The sequence below is a fragment of the Leucopleurus acutus genome, assembly GCF_964270905.1.
Source record: "Leucopleurus acutus genome assembly, chromosome: 2".
NCBI classification, from domain to species: Eukaryota; Metazoa; Chordata; class Mammalia; order Artiodactyla; family Delphinidae; genus Leucopleurus; species Leucopleurus acutus.
Genome location: NC_139143.1, coordinates 10129619 through 10152051, shown reverse-complemented (window position 1 = coordinate 10152051; position 22433 = coordinate 10129619). Strand labels below are relative to the sequence as shown.

General features: G+C 36.5%; 1 pseudogene across 1 annotated transcript; it reads left to right on the top strand.

Moving 5' to 3' along the window:
* The first annotated feature begins 5176 nt into the window (after window positions 1-5176).
* LOC309958599 (BCL2/adenovirus E1B 19 kDa protein-interacting protein 3-like) lies at window positions 5177-5969 on the top strand (annotated as a pseudogene). The gene is made up of 2 exons: window positions 5177-5365; window positions 5397-5969. The product of its transcript is annotated as a BCL2/adenovirus E1B 19 kDa protein-interacting protein 3-like (transcript).
* The last annotated feature ends 16464 nt before the right edge of the window (window positions 5970-22433 follow it).

Here is a 22433-nt window from a genome sequence, read left to right as displayed (position 1 = left end):
AGCAGCTAGGCCCGTGAGCCATGGCCGCTGAGCCTGCGCGTCCGGAGCCTGTGCTCCGCAACGGGAGAGGCCACAACAGTGAGAGGCCCGCGTACCGCAAAAAAAAAAAAAAAAAAAAAAAAAAAATCAAACAGTAACATCTAACCAATAGAAAACACGATTTGTTATCATTTTGTTACAGACCTTGGTATCTAATCTATGCTAACCCACGTTCTTATCTATATCTAGTTTTCGAAAGAAGAGCTTAAAAGTCTCTCTCCAACAATATCATTTACAAAAGCAACAGTAAAAAAAAATATTTCCATCGCAGCATTCCTAAATATCATATGATTTCTAACTTACCAATGTAGATTTCCTTATGTACCAGAAATTTACTTTAAAAATTTATTTAACACCCCATGGAAAATAATATGCTCAGCCTAGGTAGTACCAGTTTTTAGAAATTAATATTCTTTTGAGAAAAGAGTCAAAGATTATTTATAAAAAGTGAATGATAAATGATTAATTCTTAATACATTCTTTAGCTATGTAAATAAAACCAAAATACACTGTCTAGGGTCCTACTTACACAGGCTGTTAATGGCAGTAGACTTGGTAAATTTCAGAGAACCAGCCTCAAGTGACTCTGCAAGTCACATTTCACACTGTGTTCATCCTGTTTCCTGTCAACAGTGGCTATAACGGGCACATAAACTAAAATTTATAACCTTTTGAATCTGTAAAAGTTCTGTGTCCTTAGCCTTTAGTAATGGAAATATGCCAGTAATTTGCTCTTATATAATCCCTCTTCTCCATCAGATTTGAGGAAATTTTAACTAGCATGGAATTATAAATTCTTAATGTCATTTCTGCATTGATAGGCTCCTGATAATCTTAAATCCAGATCAAGAATTATTTTAGAGTAAATTCATACCCCAGTCAACTGAACAGAAAAGACTGCAGTAAACATCCAATATATATTCCATTAAAAACAACTTTAAATACATCATCTAAGTAAACTTGGGGAACTATTTAAAAATGTAGGAGTCCTTGGCCAAAGCTTAACTGAGAGATAAAACTTCTAAAAACATTATCTAATAAAATGAATGGGACAAGATGAAGAGATTTATTTTGTTAGCCAAACCATATAATTTAACACTGCCCTTTTCATTTTACTAACCTAAATTTTCCACAATCTCATTTAAGCCATTATTTTAGGTACATGATTTATTCTCCACATTATTCTAATAATTCTCAATAAGCAAACAGGGAATTTTTTTAAATGTAATGATTGTTTAAAATTTTAAACTTTTTTTTTTCTAATAAATATTCTAGTAAATAGTATTTATGTATCTCATCAAATGTTTTCTTCTTATTTTTCTAAAAGTTATTTTCCAATTATGTTTCCATAAAACACAGTGATCTCTCCAGCACAGACAACTACTCAATGAAACAATGTACTTCAGGTTTTAGGTAGAGAGCTTAATATTACTATAAATGCCTACAAAATAATCTTCACTTGTATGAAACTGGGTTTATCATATACAGGCATACTATTTCTTAAAGTCTTAAATCAGAAGTAAAATTTGAATATGCATTTGGCTCAAGAGTTCTTAGAATCTGTTCTGAGAGACTGTGGGTTAAATTATCAAGTAGTATTTAATGAGCATATCAATTCTGTAAATTAAGTGACTTTAAATTACATGTTTTATACTAGACAACTACTAGAGACAGGGATAAAAAATCTATTTATTTGCACATTTCTGTTTCAGAATTTTCAACACGTTTCCTTGTAGACTCTAGGTTCTTTTTTTAAGTTGTTTGTTCAAAAGTGAGGTAGCTGCATTTTGCAGTGCTCTGAAATATTTGAAAAAAAAATTGTGTTCTTGATGGAGATTAAGAAGATAGATTTGAGACGTTTTTTGACTTTTAGGAAATAGTTTGTAATCTGGGTTTAACATAGATTTCTGAAGTGCAGAGTTACTACAAGGGGCCTGTGAACTGATTATCTATGTGTACAAAGCCGTATATATAAAATAAATACATAGAATATCATACACTTACATGTGCCATTGTCAGAAACATATCTGTGTGTCATAAAGAATAATGTGCATACTTATTTTAAACATTAGTAGAGTCACAGTAGTTTTTGTTATATTTCTCAATCCATAGATGCTGAAAGTTAACACAACTAGCTTGTGTCAGATTATATTGATATAATAAAAAAAATCTTTGTGTTCAAAATACTTGGAAAACACTGTTTGGAAGGCTTGCTACTAAAGGGAAAATTATTTATATTTTCAATTTCAGAGTATTTACCATTCATTTTAACTGTGACTTAGAAAATAATATGTCATTATATTGAAAGAACCACTTTTTTTTTTTTTTTTACCAGAAGTGAGGAGGTGAAGGACATGAATGGATTGTAGAGGCCAAAAAATCTGCTTCTTTTCACATTTACATTTTTATTAAAGATCTGAACTCTAAAATTTAGGCATCAGAGAGATCTAGAGGAAAACTATTTGAACAATAAATATATGTGAACTCAAATCACATTTACCTTCAAAATTACGTATTGTCATTAAACCAAACTCTCAACTATCAGGGTGATTTAATTTTCCCCTCATCCTGTTTTCTGGACTTTAGTTATTATGAATGTATATGTGGTAGGCAGAAGAATGGCCTTTCAAAGATCCAGGCCCTGTTCTCCAGAACTTGTGGGTATACTATGTCACATAGCAAAGAGGAATTAAGATAACAGAAGGAATTAAAATTACTAGGCAACTGACCTCAAAATAGGGAGAGTAATATGGATTATTCAGGTGGGACCAATGTAATCACAAGGGCCCTTAAACATGAAAGAGGGAGGCAGAAAAGTCAGTGTTAAAGTGATACCATGGGAGAAAAACTCAACCAGACATTGCAGGCTTTGGAGGGGGACCATGAGCAGCTTCTAGAAGCTGAAAAAAGCAAGAAAATGTATTTATCCCTAGAGCTTCCAGAAGGGAAGCTGTTGACACTAATTTTAACCAGTGAGACACATCCTGGACTTCTGACCTCCAGAACTGTAAGAGAATAAATTTGTGTTGATTTAAGCCACTAAGTCTGTGGTAATTTGGTACAGCAGCAATAGGAAACAGTTTGCTAAGGTGTATGTACTTGATGACTTATGTATATTTTCATGAACACCGAAAGAATTCAAGTGAAGTAACGATGAATTAGGTTAGCCCTTTCCCAACATAACTGCTGAAGTAAAAGGACTTTTGCTGTGGAGCTAAACATGATATAATGGGAAGAGATTCCTGCTTTTCCTCAGGAGAGAACATTTGCACCAGTAGGAATGAGGCAGAAATCTGGACAGGTGCATCAGACCGATGGTGGTGAGTAAAGCACTGGGCCAAGAGGGTTCAGTCCAGGCCATTTCAGGACCACCTGGTCTCTGACTTGCTCATCGCAGCGCTGATTCTGCAGAGGTGGGCAGAGCAACTAATGAGACCACATGACTCATGAGCAAGTGTGAGTAACCCACAGGAGATTTTGGGGCTCTGTGGGAGAAGAAATCCCTGGGGGATGGTGTAACGTTAGAAAGGAAATGAAGAATTTATTCTGGGAAAGGCAGTAGAAGCTCTAAGCAAATATAATTTTGCTATTAAAAAGACCCAGTCACAGATACAGAAAACAAACTTATGGTTACCGGGGGATAAGGGGAGGAGGGATAAATTGGGAGATTGGGATTGACATGTACACACTACTATATATAAAATAGTTAACTTATAAGAACCTGTTGTATAGCACAGGGAACTCTATTCAATACTCTTTAATGGCCTATATGGGAAAAGAATATAAAAAAAGAGTGGATATATGTATAACTGATTCACTTTGCTGTACACCAGAAAGTAACACAACATTGTACATCTACTATACTACAATAAAAGTTTTAAAAATAATTTTTAAAAAAATCCACACACTCAAGGTTAGAAAAAAGAATACACACACTCAAGGGCTAGTCATTTCATTCACATTTGAATTTGTCTCTCTTAATGGATTAATCAAGGAGGACAAAAACCACAAAAGAAACCCCTGTTGTGAAATAAAGAGCCAGCTCAGAGGGAGGTCAGCTGGTCACTCTGAAAGAGAGCCTCTCAAGGTGACAGGGAAACTTTAGTCTCAGGTCTGATACCCATTTTGCCAGGAGCCCAAGTCTGACAGTACAGTCCCAGTAGGTTGGACCCTAGAGGATGGACTTCTACAATCAAACTTAAAAGAGACTGATAATAAAACAGGAATATAGCTTTTGTGCTCAAAACCAGGGCACTTCCTCCCTGTGTCTGCCATCAAGAGCACCTCATTCTCAGTGTCAAGGCAACCGAGGTGCTTAACAGCCCGAGTTTGCTAGATGGGCAAAGAAAAAGAGCGAAGGCTTTAGAAGGCCTGAAAGAATATTTTATCCAGTCAATGAAAAAGCCTGATGAACCATCCTTGTTCAAAAACCTAACTTTCCAGTGAGCTGAACACTAATGTCACTTGAAATACTATTTCTCTCAGTTTCTTGGACTTGGACAAAGCTGGAGGAAAAATGTCAAATGCTGGTATTTAAATCATGTTTATGAACTTCACGTGAACCATATTTAAACACGTTATGAAAAAGTGACTGAAAATACAAGATACATAATTTATGTATTATACGTATTATTTCTAGTTTTAGTTCTATCCTAAGGTTAAAACCTGGTCACCTAGAATTTAAGGGTCTCCTTCCTTCATTAGGAATCCAATAAGCAGTATCTTAAGTTGGATTTCTGAAGACAGACTCTCTCTCTTTCTCTGTCGCCCCCTAGATACAGAGGTATTTTGTTTATTATTAGTTTCCTTCCCAATTTTTCCATCAACACTAGATCCTAGACATACCTCATTTTAGCATCTGTGTTCCAGTATTTAACAAAATAAACCAAACCAACCACCTTTTCTGACCGATGCTCAGGGAATATGGGTATGAATGCTGCTAGATTCAAAGAGCAGAGGACAACTATGACCAAAGAAGGTTTTCACTGAGACTGTTTCTCAGAGGTCATTTCTTTTACACAGTTGCGAGCAATGATGAGATCCTCATCGCAGAAGTAAACGCGGGTCAGAGGTAATCACTGCTAAACGTCAGCTTGGTCAGTCAAGACCACAAAAGAAATGTAAACACATTACCTAAATGGTGGCTGCCATTACCTTTCAAAAGAGAGCGGTGTGTGTGGTGAGTCTGGCCTCCAGCTCCTCGGCCCGACGCCGACGCCACCGCCACCGCCGCTCGCACTCCCGCCTCAGAGCGCCTGCTGACCCCACATCGACCCCGCCGCCGCCGCCGACGTTGACCCCACGTCGACCCCGACGCCGACCCCACGTCGACCCCGACGCCGTCTCGCCTCCCGCAGCACCCTCGCCCAGGTGCCGTGTCTCAGAGTAAGCCACCCGCACCGCAGGAGGAGTGGTTGCATGGCTCTTGGGTGGAATTACACTTTGGCAATAATGGGAACGCCAGCGTTGTTCAGACTCTGTTTCTGTTTATAATGGCGACGTGGAAGAAATACTGCTGGGTGTGCAGCATGAGTCTGGACGGAGTAGCCCCAAGACTTCTCTCTCTGACCGCCCACCTCGGTCACAGACCTCGCAAGATACCAATGGAGCTTCCAAAGCAGACACGCTAATATTGATGAGAAAAACAGCTCTCAGTCGGAGGAAGATTACATGGAGACAAAGAAAGACGGAGAAAGCCTCTTGAAGAAAAACTCAGACTGGTTATGGGACTGGTCAAGTCGGCCAGAAAACATCACTCCTCACCCCCACCCCCAGTTCCTCTTCAAACCCCCGCAGCGCACGATCGCGCTCAGCTTGAGGAACACGAGTGTTAGGGAGAAAGGGGGCATCTTCTCTGCAGAGTTTCTAAAGTTTTTCTTCCGTCTCTTCTCTCTCATCTGCTAGCCATGGGGTTGGGTATCTATATCTGAAGGTTACTGAAAATATCCACCATAACCTTTTAATGAAGAATTGGAATCCAGCTTTTTCATTTAGTGGGAATTTACATTGGGGTTTGCAACGCAGCTTACTTATCATCTTGGTCCTTGGGTGGCTGCACCACTTGTGTCATTTCTTAGGTAAATGCCACATTCCGAATTCAGTAAAATAAAAATAAGACACTTAAAAAAAAAGAGTGGTGTGAGTGAACATGGAGCATGTGGAGTTGAGAGGGAATTTCATTATAAAAACACTAAAACACTCCAGGACTCTGGGTGAAATGTTCATGAAATTAAAAACAAAATTATGTGGAAATTTCCAACAGAGGTGCCTACAACTATAATATATATTTAATCATTACTGGCCTCCCCGATTTAGCCACTCATGTATAGTAAATGGAAACAATGTGAAGTGGGAGAAATATCAACTTTTGTAAGTGGGTATTTTCAATGAAATAATAAATATATTAAAATAAAGATTTTAAGCCTCTGGATTTCTTGTCATTCCCTTATAAATTCTCATAATACGAAAACATGCTTGTTTACCCATGTCTTCACTTGAAAAACCTTGCTGACAACCTGTTCATTACCAAAGCAGACCATGCCAAGATGATACAATGTGGTCTCTACCCACCAAGAGCTTTTATTCTGTAGAGGAGAAAGGCACATGCAACTTCTCACACAAGGGGACAATGGGATATTCTAATTGAAATGTTTCCAGTGTCCTTGTTTTGATGTCCTCACTTGGCTTTGGGCTTCACTAAGTATCCCTGCTCATAGAGTCTGTATTTTAGTTCTTTCAGCTATAATCCACTTTTATTATACCTGAGCTCTGTCGATGTGGTGGTTAAGGTGGGGGGGAAGAAGAACATTCTATGATCTTCTGATTAAATCTCAGTCATTTGATGTGTCTGTGTCTCGGAGGTATGACCTTCACAAGTGTTAATCCAGCCTTTTTACCTTCAGCCTCCTATGCCTTTCTCTGGCTGCAACATTCCCAAATCGATTTATTTGAAGCCCTGATTCTAGATGCCTGTTTTTCCACCCCTTAAGTGAGACAGGAAGGCTGAAGTGAGTTCTCTTCCTTCATCTGGATAAAGTTTAAGAATTGGGCGAAGTCCTTTCTACTGGAAAGTAGACCTCTGATATGGAGAAGGCTCTGAACATGTTTCTAAATGGTTACTCTTCCCTTCCCCCTCCCAGAGCCAAGAGGGTATCTTTCTTGGACTTTCACCACAGACACGTGATGGGGTTCCTGGAAGGAAAGCCCATAAAAATGTGGGTTCTCTCTAAGGTTGTGGTTCCCAGCAGTTTTTCACCCTCACACTAGTCTCCACTCAACCTCCCAGAATTCACCAAAATTACCACTTAAGTGTTACTACCAGTTTATGGTTCCAACAGCTTCTATTGCTGTATCTCTCTGGGTGCACTTATCTCTCTAGGTGTTGGGTTACTGGTTTACCCTGTAACCTAGTTCTCTGATGCATCCAAGATATCATTGTCCAGTTTTTTCTTATCGTAAATATGGGAGTTCTGACTTCCAAGCTCTTTACATGTTTGGTCTGAAACTAGAAGCCACAATTCATTTTTGATGTATAATATTGAATACATGAATTACCACTGTGATACAATTTCTAACATTCCTATTTAGGGATGATCTGCAAGAAAAATATCCTAGATCCTTATTTCCACCCTTTGAAAATGTAACATAAAGTGACAAAAATATGTAAAACACATCTAGGGCAAAACTTAAATATATATAGAGACTTTAACTTTTAATTTAAAAATGAGACACAATATTAATAAAATCCCCTAAATATACAATGCCCTATGCCCCCCAACACAGTACCAGACAAATTAATTTAAACAATAACATAGAAAAAAAGAATAAACAAGAGGAACCAAGAAAACCATGTAAAAAAGGGAAGAAGACTAAGTCTATAAAATATTTAACATACTGTAAAAATATAATAAAATGCACAGTTTAAAAAAATATGATTGCTGCACTTTTCAATAGGCCAACTAGGACAAAATCCAAAGTTTAGAAATAGACTTAAATCTTAAAGAAATTTAATATACTAGAAGATTAGCATCTCAAATCAGTGGGGAAAAGATGGCATTTTTTTTTTTTTAACATCTTTATTGGGGTATAATTGCTTTACAATGGTGTGTTAGTTTCTGCTTTATAACAAAGTGAATCAGTCATACATAAACATATGTTCCCATGTGTCTTCCCTGTTGCGTCTCCCTCCCTCCCACCCTCCCTATCCCACCCCTCCAGGCTGTCACAAAGCACCGAGCCAATATCCCTGTGCCATGCGGCTGCTTCCCACTAGCTATCTACCTTACTACGTTTGTTAGTGTGTATATGCCCATGACTCTCTCTCGCCCTGTCACAGCTCACCCTTCCCCCTCCCCATAACCTCAAGTCCGTTCTCTAGGAGGTCTGCGTCTTTATTCCTGCTTTACCCCTAGGTTCTTCATGACATTTTTTTTCTTAAATCCCATATATATGTGTTAGCATACGGTATTTGTCTTTTTCTTTCTGACTTACTTCACTCTGAATGACAGACTCTAGGTCTATCCACCTCATTACAAATAGCTCAATTTTGTTTCTTTTTATGGCTGAGTAATATTCCATTGTATATATGTGCCACATCTTCTTTATCCATTCATCCGATGACGGGCACTTAGGTTGTTTCCATCTCCGGGCTATTGTAAATAGAGATGCAATGAACATTTTGGTACATGACTCTTTTTGAATTTTGGTTTTCTCAGGGTATATGCCCAGTAGTGGGATTGCTGGGTCATATGGTAGTTCTATTTGTAGTTTTTTAAGGAACCTCCATACTGTTCTCCATAGTGGCTGAACCAATTCACATTCCCACCAGCAGTGCAAGAGGGTTCCCTTTTCTCCACACCCTCTCCAGCATTTATTGTTTCTAGATTTTTTGATGATGGCCATTCTGACTGGTGTGAGATGATATCTCATTGTAGTTTTGATTTGCATTTCTCTAATGATTAATGATGTTGAGCATTCTTTCATGTGTTTGTTGGCAGTCTGTATATCTTCTTTGGAGAAATGTCTATTTAGGTCTTCTGCCCATTTTTGGATTGGGTTGTTTGTTTTCTTGTTATTGAGCTGCATGAGCTGCTTGTAAATTTTGGAGATTAATCCTTTGTCGGTTGCTTCATTTGCAAATATTTTCTCCCATTCTGAGGGTTGTCTTTTGGTCCTGTTTATGGTTTCCTTTGCTGTGCAAAAGCTTTGAAGTTTCATTAGGTCCCATTTGTTTATTTTTGTTTTTATTTCCATTACTCTAGGAGGTGGGTCAGAAAGGATCTTGCTGTGATTTATGTCATAGAGTGTTCCGCCTATGTTTTCCTCTAAGAGTTTGATAGTTTCTGGCCTTACATTTAGGTCTTTAATCCATTTTGAGCTTATTTTTGTGTATAGTGTTAGGGAGTGATCTAATCTCATACTTTTACATGTACCTGTCCAGTTTTCCCAGCACCACTTATTGAAGAGGCTGTCCTTTCTCCATTGTACATTACTGCCACCTTTATCAAATATAAGGTGTCCATATGTGCATGGGTTTATCTCTGGGCTTTCTATCCTGTTCCATTGATCTATCTTTCTGTTTTTGTGCCAGTACCATACCGTCTTGATAACTGTAGCTTTGTAGTATAGTCTGAAGTCAGGGAGCCTGATTCCTCCAGTTCCTTCTTTCGTTCTCAAGATTGCTTTGGCTATTCGGGGTCTTTTGTGTTTCCATACAAATTGTGAAATTTTTTGTTCTAGTTCTGTGAAAAATGCCAGTGGTAGTTTGATAGGGATTGCATTGAATCCATAGATTGCTTTGGGTAGTAGAGTCATTTTCACAATGTTGATTCTTCCAATCCAAGAACATGGTATATCTCTCCATCTATTTGTATCATCTTTAATTTCTTTCATCAGTGTCTTATAATTTTCTGCATACAGGTCTTTTGTCTCCTTAGGTAGGTTTATTCCTAGATATTTTATTCTTTTTGTTGCAGTGGTAAATGGGAGTGTTTTCTTGATTTCACTTTCAGATTTTTCATCATTAGTATATAGGAATGCCAGAGATTTCTGTGCATTAATTTTGTATCCTGCCACTTTACCAAATTCATTGATTAGCTCTAGTAGTTTTCTGGTAGCATCTTTAGGGTTCTCTATGTATAGCATCATGTCATCTGCAAACAGTGACAGCTTTACTTCTTCTTTTCCGATTTGGATTCCTTTTATTTCCTTTTCTTCTCTGATTGCTGTGGCTAAAACTTCCAAAACAATGTTGAATAATAGTGGTGAGAGTGGGCAACCTTGTCTTGTTCCTGATCTTAGTGGAAATGCTTTCAGTTTTTCACCATTGAGGATGATGTTGGCTGTGGGCTTGTCATATATGGCCTTTATTATGTTGAGGAAAGTTCCCTCTATGCCTACTTTCTGCAGGGTTTTTATCATAAATGGGTGTTGAATTTTGTCAAAAGCTTTCTCTGCATCTATTGAGATGATCATATGGTTTTTCTCCTTCAATTTGTTAATATGGTTTATCACATTGATAGATTTGCGTATATTGAAGAATCCTTGCATTCCTGGAATAAACCCCACTTGATCATGGTGTATGATCCTTTTAATGTGCTGTTGGATTCTGTTTGCTAGTATTTTGTTGAGGATTTTTGCATCTATGTTCACCAGTGATATTGGCCTGTAGTTTTCTTTCTTTGTGACATCCTTGTCTGGTTTTGGTATCAAGGTGATGGTGGCCTCGTAGAAGGAGTTTGGGAGTGGTCCTCCCTCTGCTATATTTTGGAAGAGTTTGAGAAGGATAGGTGTTAGCTCTTCTCTAAATGTTTGATAGAATTCGCCTGTAAAGCCATCTGGTCCTGGGCTTTTCTTTGTTGGAAGGTTTTTAATCACAGTTTCAATTTCAGTGCTTGTGATTGGTCTGTTCATATTTTCTATTTCTTCCTGATTCAGTCTTGGCAGGTTGTGCATTTCTAAGAATTTGTCCATTTCTTCCAGATTGTCCATTTTATTGGCATAGAGTTGCTTGTAGTAATCTCTCATGATCTCTTTTATCTCTGTAGTGTCAGTTGTTACCTCTCCTTTTTCATTTCTAATTCTATTGATTTGAGTCTTCTCCCTTTTTTTCTTGATGAGTCTGGCTAGTGGTTTATCTATTTTGTTTATCTTCTCAAAGAACCAGCTTTTAGTTTTATTGATCTTTGCTATTGTTTCCTTCATTTCTTTTTCATTTATTTCTGATCTGATTTTTATGATTTCTTTCCTTCTGCTAGCTTTGGGTTTTTTTTGTTCTTCTTTCTCTAATTGCTTGAGGTGCAAGGTTAGGTTGTTTATTTGAGATGTTTCCTGCTTCTTAAGGTGGGCTTGTATTGCTATAAACTTCCCCCTTAGAACTGCTTTTGCTGCATCCCACAGGTTTTGGGTCGTTGTGTCTCCATTGTCATTTGTTTCTAGGTATTTTTTGATTTCCTCTTTGATTTCTTCAGTGATATCTTCATTATTAAGTAGTGTATTGTTTAGCCTCCATGTGTTTGTATTTTTTACAGATCTTTTCCTGTAATTGATATCTAGTCTCATGGCGTTGTGGTCAGAAAAGATACTTGATACAAAGATGGCATTTTTAAAGCAGTTATGTTGGGACAGATGTATAACCATTACAAAAAAGATAAATGTACATTCTCACCTTGCTCCTTACAAGATGATAAATTCCAAATGCCCCAAAGATTTAAATATTAAAAATGAAACTATGCCAGTGTTAACAGGAACCATGAGTAAATTTCATTAAAACCTGAGAGAGGGGCTTCCCCGGTGGCGCAGTGGTTGAGAGTCCGCCTGCTGATGCAGGGGACACGGGGTTCGTGCCCCGGTCCAGGAAGATCCCACATCCCGCGGAGTGGCTAGGCCCGTGAGCCACGGCCGCTGAGCCTGTGCGTCCGGAGCCTGTGCTCCGCAGCGGGAGAGGCCACAACAGTGAGAGGCCCGCGTACTGCAAAAAAAAAAAAAAAAAAGAGATATCTCAGTGAAGTTGTTTAAAATATAATACTATACCAATGTTAATTTCCTTGTATTGGTAATTTTACCATCGTTATGTGTTACGTATGATACTAACCTTAGGTATAGCAAGGTGAAGGGTATATATTTATGTTGCAACTTTCTGTGTGTCTATAATTATTTCAAAATAAAGAGTTAATTAAAAAATTAAGCTACACACACGAAAACAAAACAAAATATTTTTAAAAATAATGAATGACCACTTTATATTTATCTCTCAGTAAAAATCCAAAAGCTTGAAAATGCAACTTGTTGGTAAGGTTGTGAGGTAACAGGCACTCACCTTCATTCTTGGTAAGAATACAAAATAGTATAGCCTTAAGAGAGGGACACTTTCAACACAGTGTTTACCATTAAATTCAGCAAAGCCATGTGCAGTATAGTGATTTATAAGAAATATATATTTGGTTATCCCAATGACCATTTCTCATATATTAGTGGGTCTTTGTCCAGGGTTCCAGACTCACAGCTCCCCAAACCCTTGGAATTTCCTAACTGAGGAGAGATATAAAGGTGTCTTTGGGGCTTCCCTGGTGGCGCAGTGGTTGAGAGTCCACCTGCCGATGCAGGGGACACAGGTTCGTGCCCCGGTCCGGGAAGATCCCACATGCCGTGGAGCTGCTGGGCCCGTGAGCCATGGCCGCTGAGCCTGCGTGTCCGGAGCCTGTGCTCCGCAACGGGAGAGGCCACAACAGTGAGAGGCCCGCGTACCACCAAAAAAGCAAACAAACAAAACAAACAAAAAAAAGAGAGAACAAATAAGTATACACAAAACATCATAGGTGCTAGGGGAACGACTCATTACTATAAAACAACTTAGAGTAATAATAGAGGAAAAATTAAGTATTGGTCAGGTGACTTCAAATGACTTGTATTTTGGAATAACCAAAAAGTCCTGATCAATAAGGAAATGTTATTCTTTACAGAAAAATTCCATGGAAATTGAGTGGAAGGAATTATAGAATTAGAAAACATCATTTTGTACTGCTGCTTAAATGACAGGTTTGGGCAATGATAATGAATATATACTACAGACATTTGGTGAATAATGGATAAAGAACTGAATATTTACATGGTATCAATGTATCCCAAGCTCATCACTGGGGAAAAAGCACAATGATACAATGCAGGAGTCATTTTGTTACCACCTGAACCCACTGAACTATCTTAGGATACAGCCAGTAGACACAAATCCATATGTGACCCATTTATTTCAACTAGTAAATAACATGAAAAATTGGGGGGGCGTCAGAACATAATATAGTTTTATACTATAAGTGGTTTAAGAGGCATAACTAACAATTGCAACGTGTGGACATATTTTTGGATGCTGATTAGAACAAACTATACAAAGACATTTTTGAGCAACAAAAGAAATTTGAATATGGACTGGGTTTAGTAAAGATATCAAGGTATTTTTTAGGTATGATAATGGCATTGTGGTTATCTAGAAACTATTCTTTATAAAGACATGCTGAAATATTTAAAAGGGAAATATTAATGTCTGGGATTTGATTTAAAATGTTTAATCAAATTTCAAAAATAAGGACAAAAAGGACAAAGAAAGTGTGGCAAAACAGTGTTAATTTTAAAAATGAGTGTTAAAGGTATGGGGACTTATGATATTCTATCTACTTTCAAACTACAGTGAAAATTGTATGATATTTTCCAAAGTTTTTAAAAAATTTTTTGGGGGGGGGACAAAATCCATCACAGTAATTCAAAAATTTCTTTTTGTTGATACCTAACAATTTTTTTGCTTCTCATAGTGATATTTGAGAAATTAAGTGCATTTTATCTCTTAAAAAGCCTGCAATGAGGAACTAATTTGAATGACAAAAGAAGGAACAACTGAACAGCAAAATAAATACTATGGTACTAGATTGTAACTCAAAATATAAATATACCCAAGTCCATATTGATAAATTACTGGATAAATAGAAGGAAAGAGATAAATCTTCCTTACAAAAGAATTAAAAATAATTTATATAGATACTTCCTCCTCCTCCTTAATTGTGGGCTGAACTTAGTGAGTTGCTTCCCAAGAATAGCACATGAAAAGGTTAGAAAAAGAACTTTTCAGTGGAGAAAGCTGGCAAACTCTACCTTAGCCAGGAGATCAGGTCAGCACCACCAATGGTAAGTCATGTTGATAGTGCGTTCCCACCGATGTGATGTGATTCACTTCTTTGGTACCTTCTCCCAAATCCATAACCTCAGTCAAGTCATGATAAAAACATCAGACAAACCCAAACTGAGAGATATTTTACAAAATACCTGATCAGTTCTCCTCAAAACTGCCAAGATCATGAAAAACAGGGAAAGACCGAGACACTGTCATGGACAGAGGCAACAAATGAGATACGATTAGGAAATGCCATACAGAATTCACGACTGGGTCCTGGGACAGAAAAATGGCATTAGTAGAAAGAATAGAAATCCAAATAAAGTCTAGTTTAGTTCATTGTAATGGACTAATGCTGATTTCTTAGTTTTGACAAATGCACCAGGATTATGTAAGATGTTAGCAATGGCAACAGCTAGGGAAAGAGTATGTGACAACTCCTGTATTATCTTTGTAACATTTCTATAAATCTATAAACCTTCCAAAATTAAAACTTATTAAAAATAAATTTCTGATCAAATTTAAAAACTTAACAATATATTATTTGAGTCCTAGCAAAAATAGCAATTAGGCATTAGAAAAGAGGCCTTTACAGGACTGCAGGTGGGGAAGGACACCACTGAACTGCATAATACTAGAGAAAGTGGGTGAATTGTCCTGGGACTAAAGCCTGGAAGAGAGGCAGACTAATGGGAGGTTTTATCCACTTGCAGATTAAAGCCTCTGTGGGAGAGGAAAAGGAACCTTGTAGGAGTCAAGTCATAACTAAAGAGAGGGATGCTATACATAGAACATAAGCAGAGCATTTTCCCAGCTCAAAGCTTTTAGCCACTCACAGATGAGCTTGGGGAAGGCCTGGGAATTATAAAAACCAGATTCCAGTTTCAGCTCTGCCAGTAATATGCTGACAGTGAACAAGTCATGTGATTTTTCTCATTCTTGATTCTCTCAATTATGGGTTGAAATTCATCCACAGCTTTGAGTCTATGAATTTATAAAGGCAAGTTTTTTAATCCCTTTGGATATTTGAATGAAGCTTTATATTTGACAATGACATAAGAATTTAAATATATTGCAATATGAGAGGGATATAAAAATAGTTTTGGTCAGCATATAAAGCTCTAAATTCTCATTTTGGCAAGTCCTTGGTTATGGCAGGAGGTAATTTATCATACAATTACAATGTATGTAGGTTTGACCATAGAGAGTCATGCCTTTAATTCCTGAAGTATTCATCATACTTACTATAATATTACCTGCAAGTATCATTCAGAAGCACAGGAACCTGTTGGACTGTACCATGAATGTGCAGTCAGCAAGGTCCAGATGATGAGAAAAACTACAGCCCAGTTTTTCAGTAGACTAATTGTAAGGAAAGAAGAGGACTGATTAGGGACTTATTAAAAGAGACTTAAAAGTCATATTAAGTTTAAAAAGGGAACGGATAAATATAAAAGCATGCATATCTGGGTTATAAAACTAAAAATGAAGTGATCATTATGAACTCCAGGATAACAGTTACTCATGGAGAGACAGAGAATTTGTAATTGTGGTGGGACACATGGATGGGGCTTCTAGGTGACAGGCAAAGTACTATTTTTTGACCTGAGTAGTAGTTCCAAGGGTGTTAGCATTTTAATAATTCTTTACAGTATACATTTGTTTTGTGTAGTTTTCACACTTTATTTTATTATAATATATAATAAAATCTTCATGTGTTGCTGGCAGAATGCTGTGTACTCCATTTACAAAAATGAATAAGAAACTTTTCCTATAATCAAAGGCTAGAATCAAGTAGAAAAAAAAAGGTGACAAAATGAGCAACAGAAGCTTGCAATTCTTATTATGAAATTACATATTAGATAGAGTGAAGTCCAGTGGATGGGGTGTAGTTTTGCCTAGTTAAGTTATAAGTGTTTTTGAAGGAGAGATAATGCAACGCTTAAGCTTAATATTTAAAGGTTAATCACTGTTTTCAAATGGACAAGAGGATGGAGCCATCCAGAAAGAAGGGGATGATTATTTTACCAAAACGTATTTTTTAACAGGTAAAATCATGACTCATACAAATGTAAAATAAATATGTATCTAAGATTTTATTTAACTCACTAGTTAATGAAGGAATTAGTAAGATGTTATAGGTGGTTCACAGAAGAATTCAAGACGCACACACATATTGGTCATCAGGAATGCTAAAATGACTTTACAAATAGATACAAAATTCATCAATATCCATAGGGCAGTAATCAAATGCATCTCCACTGGGCTAATCTGTGTTTATGTGAACCAGAAGCATGGGCATTACTATCAGTGTTCAACAATTTATAGAACTGTCACATACCTCAAAGACAATGAGAAGGGAAGATAACTCCAAAAGGTGAACTAGACAGAAGGGATGGGGTGAGAAAAGAGGCTGAAAAGGTGGACAGGGGCCATATCATGAAGCTGAGTGAAGCCTTTTATTTTGTATGGCACTAGGGAATAAGCAGAGACAATTCTGAGTGGCCCTGGGGGTCGTTTTCTCTTCTTCTTCTGTAGCTTAGGAATAATTTAGTATAGCAGTTGTGAGTTAGATCAGTGGAAAAGTAGTAAACTCTGGCATTTCCTTAACTAAGACTCTCCCGTTGATACACAGATGCTATCTGTCCTCCTTTCCTAATATTTTGAGTGACTGAGGGGAAGCTTTACTCTTGGCACCCTTCTGTGAAATGTCCAGTGCAGCTATGCCCATGGCAGGCATGCTTTTACGCGGAATAAGGCAAGTGTGGAAGATTCTGTGTGCTTTTGCTTCTCTGCCTGTCAGTTTCGTCAATAAACCAAATGTAATATTTTTTAGGAATGTTAGTATCTTTTCCCCCTTTTGCATTAGAGGTAGTCAATGAATCTGTTTTCCGTTTAATTTTGTTTTACTGTTACAAGTAGCAGTAGTAATATTTTGATTTTCAAATTAACATAATCAGAATTTTGGAAGAACTAGTGTGAGCCAGTATTCACACTGTGTTGCTGTGTTGAAAAATAACCAAATTAGAAACTAACACACCATTGTAAAGCAATTATACTCCAATAAAGATAAAAAAAAAAAGAAAAATAACCAAATTGCTCTGATTGAAAGCAGATTGGGAAGAATTATGGAAAGGGAGACTTGATGAGTTTTCTGGAATGTAAGTTCTGTAAGAGTTCCCTTACCTCATGCTGGTTATACAGTTTACTCTCCAAATGGCTGGTAAAATAGTACTGATTTTGACTACTTGATTGGTCATAGAACATGGGTATTTCTTAGATAACATCAAACGCTCAGATTTTCAGGTAGAACTAATTAGGCAATTAGCCCTTTATTTGAAAAGACTTATTTGGCGTTATAGAGTTATATTTTTCATTCAATGCACAGCTGAATGAAAGAGACAGTTCTATCCCCCCTTACTTCAATCTCCTTTGTTCCCCTACAATTTAGCAGCTGCAGAACTGGGCTGTAGTTCCCCCCAGAGCCGGGATCTCACTGCTTGCACCTTCATGGTGCAGTTAAACATGTTCCTCTGTCCTCTGTCATTTCTGCAGATTGGCAGCTGGGTCCAGAGACTGGATATCAGATTTGATCTCTTTGGAAAACTGTAAGTAGAATGTGGTATGGCTATAGGAAGCACATAATGTCTGCTTGTCTCTTTTTGTGATCTTAGCCACCGTTGAAGTTTAACACCTGTATCTAATCATTTGTTGTTGGTTTAAAAAGCTGAGATTTTAATATTATTTCACTTTTATTTGTTTGTCAGAATATATCTTATTAAAGCAATACTTTCTCTCAGTCACTCTTTGGTTTCCCATGGTAGAGTTAATAAGAAATATAGGATAACTGCTTAATTGTTCCCTTTATTAACCAGTTTTCATTTTAATGTGTTAATTTCTATAATCCTCTGCAGGTAGGCAATTCTTTTTAAATATTGCTATGCACCCCACAGATGAAAATAAGTTTGATGTATTCAATTCACTCTCGTTATTAAAAGTACTGAAAGTCTGATCGTCCCTTTGTGGTTAGTGGAAGACTAGTAAGTTGGCCCTTGAATAATTTGAATTGACTCCATTAGTCTTTGATAGCTTCCCTTCTAACCGATATGGCAAGATTTGCCAGGCTCAGCTCGTGCATTTCCTGTCTCAGACCTCAGCAATGTCTCCACTAAACCTAGGTCGCTTTTAGTGAGAAGTGACACTTCAAGGCCACAATATAAGTCTCATCACGAAAGCATTAGTCATTGTATCTAGGTTTTAATAGTGAAAAGAGGAAGGGAATATTTATAAGTAGGAAAAATATACAGCCTAGCTCCATCCAACATAAAAGACTGGAAACAATAACCAACCCAGTAACAACTTCCCAAATTTATCCTGATACAGTCAAACTTCAAGACTAAGGAGATTTAAATTAAACGCTTCCTTATTGCATCTATATGTCCCTTATTTCACCCTAAAAATTCTGCTCCTCAAGGACACAGGAGATGATAAATAAGAATATCCACTAATTATTCATTTTGAAAATTATTCTCAGAATACTAATACTACCACCAATGTAATTATTGAAATTAAAGCTAGGAAAGTTTTCTTGAATCCTGGCTCATTCTAAAAGTATAAGAAAACTAATTTCATGTGAAAATAAACAACAGAAATGTATCAAATTCAAATTCCATGCAAAGTTATCATAAGAAAAGAAGAGAACAAGGAACATAATCATATAAATGCACACATTCACAAAAGGTAAGTATGAAACTGAGCCTCATTTTAGTAGGTCTTAATTTCTCCTAATGCCAAGGCAAAGACAACAACGATTCCAACTATCAACTTTCTGTACTGAAGTTATAAAACAATAATATTAGGTTAGAATATAAATGAGAGTGTAATGGTTGGAAATGGGTTGTTGAAACTAATAATATTTATAAAGTATCTGTTTCTTGAGAAACTTAAGAAAACTAATTGAAAAGCTATGAGTAATTCCATGAGCAATAATAGCAGTAATGGAATTCATTAAGGTAACAGGATATGTGTGTGTGTGTGTGTGTGTGTGTGTGTGGTAAAAGACGGCCATGACCATGATGGTTTAACCGATATAACACATATAACAAATATATAACACAACTGTTTTCAGACACTGAAAATAGGCAACATAGACATGCGATACTTAACAGAAGAGAGACAGATGAAGTGAGCCATACAACTTCAACTGCCTTCTTTGAAGACTTCAGTGCAGGGAAGAAATGTAAGGCTCATTTAGAGACTGAGAAGTTTACAGGGGTTCTCCTTAAATAGAGCAAAAAGTACTATTTTAAGATGAGGAAATAGTGATCTGCATTCAGCGAGAGCAAGAGGGCTGAAATTTGCAAGACAAAGTACTAGAAAGAGCTCAAGAAGTTTGTACGAGGGTACCTTCGAGTCTGGCTGAACACCAAGCAGCTCTCATGCAGGATAAAACTCCACGAGCATTGACAGAGGATACCCACTGTGAGATATACGTTAACCTTCAGAGCTTACACAGGGCTAAGGGACATTCAAGTACTTAACATCCAGAATAGCAAAGCTTTAGTAAACACTCTGAGAATTCATTAGAAATTTAAGAATCTTTCTATCTTAGTAATTAAGGCTATTCTAGGCTCACCATAACAAAGTTCAAATAAAAGTCTTTATGGACAAACCTGATACTCAGATAACTGCCTGACCAAGACCAACTCTATCGTCATTAAATGAAGACTAATAAAGTCCTGATATTTAACATCACAAAATTCAAAATGTTTAGCATCAATAAATAATTATTAGACATCTGAAAGAGTAGGAAAACGTGCTATTAGCCGGAGAAAAATTGGTATAAAAGCAGACCCAGAACCACAGTGAGGAATTTTCAAAAAAGGACTTCAATACAGGTATTTTAAATATGTTCAAGTACTTCAAAGAAAAAGAACATAATAAAGAAAAATGCAAACTATAAAAAAATGGAATTTCTGGAACTGAAATTTAAAAAATTACAGAATAAACCTAAAACAGATTAGGCACTGAGGAAGAAAAGATCAGTGAAAATTTCTATCAAGACATAGCAATGAAAAATATCTGAGGAACAGAGAGAAAAGAGGCTGAAAAAACTGGATAGTTCCTAAGTGACCAGGGGGACAATGTCAAGGGGTCAAACATACCTGTAATTGGAGTTTCTGAAAATGGAAGAAAGAAAAACAAATAGGAGAATCAACGCCTAAAAGTTTCCAATTTGATGAAAACTATAAAACCACACATCCAAGAAACTAAACAAATCCCAAGTAGAATGATATCTTTCATATCATAATCAAATTTTAAAAAATCAGAGACAAAAAAAAATCTGAAAAGTAGTGACAGAAAAAAAGACACATTAGAGCATAAGAACTATGATACAAATTATCACTGACGTTCTCATCAGGAATAATGGAGGCCAGAAGACAAAAATGCAACATCTTAAAAGCATTCGAAAAAAAGAACAAAAAAAGGCGACTGTAAACCTAGAATTCTATCCTATGAGAATACTCTTCAAGCTAAAGGATAATTGTGCCCCAAAGAATGATTATCAGCTCAAGTCATCATGTAGCATCCACCCTGTTTTTCCTCTCCTACTTCCACCTGTCTGCACACACACACAGAGTAAGCCCACACATCTTCCAATTCTCTTTCAGACCTCTGGACAGGTCTTTAATATAATTTACTTGTGTCCATGTTTTCACAGTCTCTCTCTCCACATTTCTATCAGCCTGTGAAGAGCACATCTTACACGCAATTTCAGCAAATCTTATGAAAAATAGTAAATTCCTGTCTCATACTCCTCTGAATATAGTAATTCAAATATAGTCTTAGGGACTAGAATATGTCCTTGCTCATCTGCCCTTGCCCTCATTCACCTTTACAAAACTAAACCTCATATATATATATATATAGAGAGAGAGAGAGAGAGAGAGAGAGAGAGTTAGAGAGAGAGTGCTAATAAATACTAGAGACTAAAGGAGTTTGTGGTGGAAGTGTAATCTGCATTATCAACATCTGTTTCCAGCTAGACTTGCCATAAAATGCCCTCCTGTACAATATTTTTAACAGTCAATTTTCAGCCAAGGTGAACTTAAAAATATGTTCAAAGTAAAACTTATAGAATCAGGGGCATATATATAAATATATACTAAATATTCTTTAATTTCATTTCTGCAAATGTTTTGAGCTCCTAGCTGGTATCCCTAAAAGGGATCCCTGTGAATCTTTAAGAATAACTATTTTCTTAAAATCAATAATTCAAAAAGATTGAAAATAAATTTTCTTTTAGATTTGTTAACTTTTTTTTTTTAATATATACAATTTTAGAGGAATTAAAGCATTAACTACTGGAGATCAAAGACTTGGAAAGACTAAAGCACATGCTACTGGTGATCAAAGGCTCTGATAATTCCGGATCTTCTTTTCTACTGACCTCTGGGAATTTGTAAGAATAAATCACTTAATATCTATCATCCCTGCCTTTTTTTTTTTTTTTAATGTGAGTTATGGTCTAGATCAGCATTTCTTAGATATTTGGGTTTCATGAAAAAAAAGAAGGTGGAAGCTGAACCAACTCTGAGTTGCTGTTTCTTTTTTAATAAGAACATAAAATAAACAGTCCTACAAACTGCCGGCTCTAGATACACTATTTCATTAAAAACATTTTAACATTAAAAAAGGCAAAAGGACAAATTCAGAATAAGTGCTTCATATTAAAAATAGATACTATTAAAAATAGTTTAAGGAAAAAATTACATATGATCTTTTATTCCCATTTTCATCATGGACTGGTAAAAATTTTACAAATGTCTGAAGTCATTCCATGGACCTGTGCTTAAAAATCATTGAATTAAATGCTTCTTACTATCCCCTTCAACTGTGAAACTCTATGATCTATCTTCTTATTTTGATACAATATGTTAAGCAAATGTGATTAACATTACATAGCATTATGTCAGTTAAATGTAATTTACCTAATTCAATGTATTTAAATAAGTACAAATACTTAATTTTAAGAACAAGGGAAAATATGATTGGTGTAGCACTTTTCCACACACATTTTAACGCGTACTACACACGTTAAAGACCTTTTTAAAAAGTTCCTGTGGGAAATGACAGTGTCATTTGGGTCTAGCATCATTCTGGTTGCACAAACTAGAAAGAGAAGTTGTGCTGTGGTAATACTAGTCTTTATCTCAGAGACCAAGAGTCATTTTGC